Source organism: Ambystoma mexicanum, chromosome 5q (assembly GCF_040938575.1).
Source record: "Ambystoma mexicanum isolate Mex_15411 chromosome 5q, UKY_AmexF1_1, whole genome shotgun sequence".
Classification (NCBI taxonomy): domain Eukaryota; kingdom Metazoa; phylum Chordata; class Amphibia; order Caudata; family Ambystomatidae; genus Ambystoma; species Ambystoma mexicanum.
Genome location: NC_090933.1, coordinates 902,985,641 through 902,994,582, shown reverse-complemented (window position 1 = coordinate 902,994,582; position 8,942 = coordinate 902,985,641).

Below are 8,942 nucleotides of genomic sequence, written 5' to 3'. Positions count from 1 at the left end.
TGGAGGTTAAAAATGTATTTTCAAAACACATGTCTAAATTCATCATACCCTTAAAGCAAACCGTAGATGACCAAAAGATATTGACGTATAAGTGAAGATAGTCCAAATACAAACTGGAAGTGAATTAGAGGGATGTAAAGATGACAGGTTAGAATGTGGAATGATAGCAATGCACATAAATATATATCTGTAATACAGATATGCATATAATCAAACGCCCCTTCAGCCAGTAAAAACTCCATATTCAAGATCTGATGTGCCTCTACAAGTTCCACGTATTCGCAGTCTATCAAAACATTGTAATTCCTTTAGCGGTATAAACCAAACGGAAAGTTTTGTTTGTTCGACTGTCAACAAGTTAATAAGTTCATCCCAATCGAAACCCTGATGCCGAGATCACGTGCATTCAAGCAAGGACATAAACTAATTTACACGTGTGTTTCCATCACAGTGTCATCCTTATCTCCGTTCCATAGAATGTGAGGCAATACGGTGTTCTCGTAATGAAGATGAACCACTTCCGGGTCAGCTGACCGGAGCCTCGAAGGCCCTTTAGTCGAAATGGGACGCCAGGAAGGACTACACAGTACGCAAATAATCCGTCAGCCGCGTATAAATAAAATCATCTGAATAAACAGCAAACAGGCCGCATAATACGAAACGTTCCAGCTTCCAAGTAATCCATCAGCGATGATGCATTGGATGAATAGAAGACTGCAGAAGCGCGGCGAGGAAGAGGTTCCAATGTGATCATTTGAAATATATGAATGTTAACTGAAAATTTCGCCAGTGCCATTTTAAATATATGAAATTATAAATAAATGCCTTAAAAAGGGTAAAAGGAGAGCAATTCAAACGGTGCAAAGAAGGGGGCAAGAAAATAAAATAGAGAAATCACTGATTGAGGGTAACAATTATTAGTGAATACCTCTTATGTTGTTCCAGCCAGTGCATGGCTTTTGCAGGGTCAGAAGTGCTCTTTTCCCCATCCGCAGCACAATAGTAAACACATTACTCTTATTCAAAAAGGCCTTCAAGTTAAGTTGTCTGGCCAAGTCTTTAACACCTTTAAATGATTTCCTCAGTAGTAAGATCTCTCTGGGAAAGTCTGGATAAACAAAAACTGGTTTACCTTTGTAAGTGGCATTTCCTTTCAGTCTGGCAGCAGTCATCAGACTCTCCTTTGATTTTTGATTCAGAAAAGTCACAAGGATGTGCCTCGCTTTGGCTCCCACATTTGTACCAATTCTGTAGGCGTTATCAATGTTGCCAGGTGTGATCAAATCACAGTTGAAACTTTCCTTAAACACTTGAATGAGCAAAGATGATAAATCGTCTATACCAGCAGAGTCGCCACACCAACCAGTCCGATGTTTTTAGCCCTCAGCCTCATTTCCAGATCCAAACGCATTTCTTTTTCTTTCTCTAAATCAGATTTCAAATTGTTGTAAGCCTGAAAGCTGCCCGCAATTTCAGTGCTCATAGACAAAGATGATTTTTCCAAATCAGTCACTCTGCCATCAAGTTGACCTGTTATAGATTTAAGATCAGTCAGAGTAAGTTTACCTTCGCAGACATCTTGGGCCACCTGGAGAAGGATTTTGTAGATATCCTGAATGCTTGGAGGATCACCCATTTCCACAATCTGCTTAGGTTTCTTTGAGGCGGGGTTTTCAGCCTCTGCTATCTTTTTCTTTTAATTCATAATAATGTCTTGTAAATGTCTTCAGGGAGAGGTCCAGGAGCTGTTGAGCTAAGCTGCTACTCCATAGCCTGCCATTCTAGAATTCCATGAAGCGGGGTCTTTTATCGCCTACATGTAATCTCTCTAACCACCCGACACATTGGGATTAAGGAATGAAGGGCGCCCTTGACTTTCAATTCACTTTTTGATGCTACAGTAGCATTTTGCTGGTGTGGTAGAAAAGCCAATGGCAGCAGTGGGGCTGCTCGTCATAACTGGGCACCCTTGTCCCCAGTTGTTATGGACTGGCACCAGGTACAATTCAAACAGAACATATGACATGGGTATTCGAGTGAGGGGCCAGTTGTGTCTAAGGAGCTCATTTTGATCCTATTCGAAATTTCACAGCTGGGACCTGCTACGTTTGCACTCTGGCATATCCAGGTCCCTGCCACCAAATGTTCAGGGCAAAAGGTGGTGTATATGCATGTATGCCACCTTTGCCTTGTACTATTGCACGCCATGCAAAGAGATTAAACGCTGCATGGCATGCGTGCATACTAGCCAGTGTTTATTTGTCATTTTGAACGCTGCTTACCATGCACGCATGCACAATCACAATTAAACACTACCCGACATGCTTGCATGTCAAGCAGCATTTAATTGTTATTGTACACACTGCCTGCCATGCCACAAGAGATTCCTATCGCGTCCACCGTCTTTATGCTACCGCATAAAGCCAGCGGACTGCATAGGGATCGCCAGCATTTGCGCCGCCACGAAAAACCATACTGGTGCAAACATTGAAGCGTTTGTATAGAAGAGGAGAAGGAAGGTGACGCAAATGCAAGTTCCATTCCGCCTCCCCCTCCCCACCATACAAATGATTGAAAATGGGGCGTGATGCTAATGGAAGGCGTTAAACTCTTACTCGAGGCTTTTACAGCTTCCATTAACGTTGCGCATACACGCCAACATTCCGAAGCACCTGGGAGGGAGATTTCTTCAGAGAAATCGGTAGAGAACAATTTCCCCATAAGAATGCATTGGGGGAAAGTACAAGTTTAGGAGGGAGAATGTGAAAAATAGCAGTATTTTTCCCTGAAAAATCAGGAGTCTCCCGCCTAAATCTGGAGGGTTGGAATGTATGGTTACGCCCCTATGGAACATGAGCTCCTAAATGTTTACCAGTGAATGGTATTGACGAGTTTTATTTTCCTCAATCATCTTTCCACGCCTGAACTGTAATTCACCGACATGATGGTGCATGTCATTATGTGACCTTATGCATGCGTGCTGATACCACTCCTCTAAGAGGCTTCCATTAACGCTAGGCCCCTATGGAACATGAGCTCCTAAATGTTTACCAGTGAATGGTATTGACAAGTTTTATTTCCTTTAATCCTCTTTCCACGCCTGAACTGTCATTCACTGACATGATGGGGCATGGCATTATGCACGCGTGTTGACTAGCTGAACCACTTCGCTACTGCAGCGCCGGTCCACCGTGCCCGACCCTGCGCATCACACATTCCAGCTGCCACCTACAGTTGCGAGGCCCAAGCCCAATATCACTGGAGTAATGGGCCGGAACACCGAGGGGACGAGTGGCTATGAAATCGCCGTGAAACCAGGCAACCAGTTTGACGTGCCCACTGGTGACCAAGGAAGTGTAGGTTTTTATAGCTTCCGGTTACTTCTTCTTTGTTTCCACCTTCGGTTTTCTGTTCTTGTTTGGAGGCGGCCTCATCGCAAAAGAGTCCGCGCGGCGGTAACTGAATTTACGGTTATGACTAATGAAAGTGCATCTTCACTGCGCCATCTCCCTCACGACTTATTCTATTAAAAATCTTCCAGCATGCAGAGATAAAACGAACATTAGTTTGTGTGTGGCTTGGGTTACCTTGGGTCATAAAGCCTGCATTTGGTCACGTGCTCGAATTCAGCAGCGTTTATGGTGCTCCAGAGGTCACGATTATTATCTATTTCGCCAGCGTCATTTTTAAAAAAAAATATTACAGGAGCTCATTTAAAAGACAAAGAGGAAAATAAATCAGCTGTGGCATGCTTGTTTTTGCACGGCGACAGGTACACACTGGGTAGTATTACTGCCACAGCAGCCCGGCCTGATGGATGGGTTTTGCCCAGCGCCTTCACATCGGCTGTGGGGTGTGTCCCGCCTGCCCCAGTCCCGCCGGAAGAGCGCGACCCGTCAGGGCGGGCGGTGAAGTCATTCGCCCGCAGGTAGCCTGGCTATCCTTCACTGCAGGCAAAACATAGCAAGCAGCGTAAGGACTCATAAGGGGGAGGGTGGGGGAAGGGTGGAGGGGCGGCGGCGGATCGCCTGCCTGGCAGCCTTTTCCCAACAATCTTTTATTTGCAGGAGGCAGGCGTTTTACACGCTTCATCGATCACATCTCTGCTCATGCCACCGATCAAACACATGTGCCCTGATCAAATAACCTGACTTTCCTTTTTTTGAGTAAAAAAAAACAAAAAAACAACACTTTTACTCGAAAAGGAAAACCAACACAGCCGAAAGTGATATAGTTTCGAACAGTATATCTATTATGATTATGAGTACTAATAATAATAATAACGCACGTGCTAAATCTAAAAAAGAATAATCAAGTTAACTTAAACTTTATTACTTCTAACTCTTTCGCTAGCCCCAGATCGATCTCTCTCTCTCTCCTCCCTCTCTCCCTCCCTCCCTCCCTCCTGTACATCCCACAACACACCGATCATGTGTTTGGCTTAGCAGGAAAGCACAGTGTTTCCCCGCACAATAAAGGATTAGTATTTGCAGCACACACTCTATTCTGCAGCATAACGCAAAACGGTGCCCTAATCCGTATGACATTTCTGTGTCGAACCTCCCATATTGGCGCAATTTTTACAGTCATAAAAAATACACGCAGTGGAGCTTCTTTCTGAAGACCTGGATATTACTACAAGTACCACTTCCAGAGCACCACCATATGATGCCTCCTGTGTGGACCTTTATGTTTGCTTGTTTTTAAAAGAAGCACGTCATCATTTCTTGAAATCGTTTTTCACAATTCTCTAAAAGCCACGTTTGTGACACCATCGATCATGGAATCCTGCTGGGTCGCCTGGCAGTGGCTGGTCTTCAGGCACCGTCGTGACCTGGTTCACTTCTTTCCTCATGGACCCCCGCCAAACTCTGTCTCTTCCTCCTTTTCTCTCTCAGGCAGTGGACCTCAACTGTGGTGTCCCTTAAGGGTCTGCTATCTCCCCGGTCCTGTTCAACATTTACATTCAACCGCTGACCAAACTGATCTTCTCTCACAGGTTCTTCTGCTATTCGTATGCAGATGACACGCAGTTCCTGGTCCGCCTTGACCTGTCCATCTCTGAGTCGGTGGCCAGGTTTTGTGCGTGTCTTGAAGCTGTTCCATCCACATTCTTAGGTTTGCACTGCACACATCTTCAGCTATGATCTACAAGCCACCAGCTACTCATCACACCCATGCCCATCGTCTGCATATCCCTCACCACACTTTCTACTCGCTCATCAACACTCTGCACACACTCAACCACACTAATCGCTCCATCATCTACAAAATGCATACTCCAAGCAACACTCGGCTTACCTGCTGCCCTTGAAGGCACACCATCAACCACATTTGCACGTTCTCAACTGCACTTTTATGACCTACAGCTATCCTCACCTCTTGCAGTGCACACACATGTCTGCGCTGCACACACAGCCCGGCTTTGCACACGCTCAGCAAACTAATTTTTGCAAAGGGGCTAAAACATTATGCACTTGTGGGCAGGAGGGTGTGACAGATACACATCTGGATGCTCCCCACAAGTCTGGGTGTGGGAGACCAATGGGAAGAGCAACTGAGGACTGAGTGATAAGTGCTTGGGCAATAGTGCATGTTGGCAGGTTGGGATTACAAGTGGGTCAACAACAGAATACCTAAATAATCAGGGGAGCACTGCTAGGATAGATATCTAGTGCTCAGCCAAAGTAGCTCTGGCCTACATCTCAAGAGAAATGCAAGACTACCTTCAGATTCATGACCTGTCCCAACCAGAAATAAGAAAGGGTGTCTATCAAATCCTGTTCTGAATGATGACATTTAGTGTTTGTTCCATTTCAGCAAAATAAAATGCCACAAAAGACATGAGTTTTAAGAGGAAGTTGGAAATTTGTTCTATCAACATTAGCATTTAATGACTATGGTAAGAGAAGTAAGAGCCATGGAAGGGGCAGGGAGGATGTTTACGTTCTGGGAAAATGTATTTATGTATGGATAAAGTACCCCCTACCGTACATCATAAGGATATTACAAGTCACAGAGGAGACCCATGACCAAACAGAGGAACTTAGCCAAAGGGCAATTATAAGGTCACTGATGACCGAGGTGACATGCAATGTGTTTTTTTAACATGTACGTCAGGGGGCTATTTTATTCATTATAATACATGGCCACACACTGTGTGGATTTCTTGTGTGCACATGTGATTGTGGTTGAACATACTGTTAGAAGTTGTGAATTACAAAAAACACATTTGTGAAATTTCAGGAGAGTGATTTCTTAGAGCCTTTATAGTTGTAGCATGTGTGCTGTGGACAGGCTAGTGTTTTTCAGCTTTCCTGATAAAAGAACTACATGATAATCTTACAGTCCTTATTGTAGTAGTTCCTTTGAACTAAATTTCCCAGGAAAAAGAGACGTTCTTAAGGGCATTGGCAGCATGCTACCGCCGGAGAGTTTGCGTGCTGGTCTGCATGAGATAAAAAGGTGAGAACTACGAGCCGCATTGCGGATTTCTTGTGTGCACATGCGATTGTGGTTGAACGTACTGTTAGAAGTTAAAGAGAATTACAAAAAACAAATTTGTGAAATTTCAGGATAGTGATTTCTAGGAGCCATTTTAGTTGTAATATTTATGCTGTGAACGGGCTGGTGATTTTCAGCTTTCCTGATAAAAGAACTACATGATAATCTCACATTTCATATTGTAGTAGTTCCATTGAGCTACATTTCCCAGGAGGAAGAGACACAGAGACAAGGGCTAAGGGCGGCGAGAGTGCTAGCTGGTGCTGGCTTTATGGAAACACAGGAAAACATAGGCATTATCAATATTTCGGTTTCCTATTCCTTTATTAATGCTGGCATTTCACCATGGGCATTCATCCTGCCCTCAGCCTGGTTTTAGCGGAACAAAAGGCAGCACGGGAGACTATTGTAAGTAGGTATGTGAATGTAAAATCTTTAGACATGTGTATACTACCATGGAGGCACCGCCCTCAAATAATAATACTCAGGATGGCTTAGAGTTCACCGAACAGACAGCCTCAGCACCAAGCAAGGGGCAGGTATTAAGGATCCCTACTGCACATATATATCCTGCGGACTCTCCGTTTCCCCCGTCTCACTCTTTAGCAAAAAGGCATATATTACATGAGGAGAAAAGGACACAAGTAGATGTTATAAAAGAGGTATGCCCTAATAGTACTCTGAAGGATACATTTGGAGACCCTGCTATGGAGTGTGTGATTGTAGAGGGACTTAAGGACCCTCACACTCAATGATACTCTAGATAGTACAATATATGAGGTCAAATTCAGGAAAAAGTAGGTTGCTGGACAAGAAGGCAAATGGCCTACCATTGCTGATGTTAAGCCGCCATGGGTGGCTAGTGGCAAGCCCATCACAATGTCCCCCTTAAAGACTCTGTCATTGAGTAAACACGTTATCAATGTCAATGATCGTATTATGGACATAAATATTGATATCCTTTGTTTGACTAAAAGATGGCTTAATGAGTCAAGTGGACCTAAAAGAGATCTGGCTGTAGCAGTAGACTTTAACGTCTACTGCAAGAATCGAGAATACGGTAACCAAGGTAGGGATGCTGTTATTGCCAGGAAAAATCTGCAATTTTTTAAATCATGCTGTGGTGGATGGGAAATGATCCATCTTAAACTCACACCCACTAACAACTGTTGCAATATATATATATATAAGATAATTATTAGGATGATTTCTTCTCCTTTTTCCAAAAGTTGTGTTAGATGTTATTTTTCTAGATCCACCGGTAGGATGATATATTGAGACTCTATTTAGATTCATGATTCCATCTTTCTTAAATAATAGGAAATCTAGAGTGTAATGGGGAAATTATGTTGTTGATTTCGATGCACTAACCTGTGGAGTCCCCCAGGGCACATGCCTATCGCCAGCTCTGCTCTATATATTCATCAAACCCCTCTGTGATAAACTCACGGGTATGGGGGTGAAATTCACTAACTATGCAGATGACACCCAGCTGTTGATTGAACTGAGTGGTGACTATTCCAAGGATTTGGATAGACTGACTTCTATCTATGACTCTGTCATTTGCTGGATGTCTACTAATTGGATGTGCGTAAATGGCTCAGAGACTGAGTTTATGATCTTTGGATCCTCGTAGGCCAGAGCCAAGCTTGACTCCAGGTATTCAAACTTTAAGGTTGAAGGTAACAGTATTGCAGTTTCAAATAAAGTAAACACATTGGGTGTGTATTTTGAGTCCTCGCTTGGCACAGAGCTACAAGCAGAACATATGACGAGAGGTTCATAATACCATCTGAAACTGTTGAGACAAATGAAACCATTTATCTCCAGTAAAAATTGCAAAACCTTAGTGAGGGCTATAATAATGGCCAGAATTGACTACTGCGACACTCTTTTGAGTGGAGGTAGTAAAAGCAGTTTTCAAAGACTTCATGTTCTTCAAAATGAAGCTGTTAGAATTGTCAAGAACATCTGCAGGGGAGCACATGTGTCTAACTCTAGGAGGGACCTACACTGGCTTCCTGTAGTTGCTAGTGTACAGGTCAATGTGAACTCTTTGATGCATAAGTGCCTTTATGGTGCAGCCCTGTCCTAGCTTAAACAAGGTTTTGTGCAGTACGAATCCAAAAGGGCCTTATGATCCGGCAACACTAATCCTCTGGTGTGTCCTCGAACCAGGCGGGAAACGGGGAATGGACGTTCCTTCCCAGTTCAAGCTGCACTTGCTTGGAACGCCCTTCTCATCGACTTGCAGCAAAAAAGGAATTGCCTTGTCTTCAGGAAATGCTTGAAGACTTGTTTATTTGAGTAACTCTTCTACTCTCACTGATCTGTGTCCTGTTTTTCTTTTATGTTGTTCATTGTGTTAATCTGTGCCCTGATGCCTGCAGACTCTGGCGCATTACAAATAAACAAATAAATAAATTAACTGTCATCCC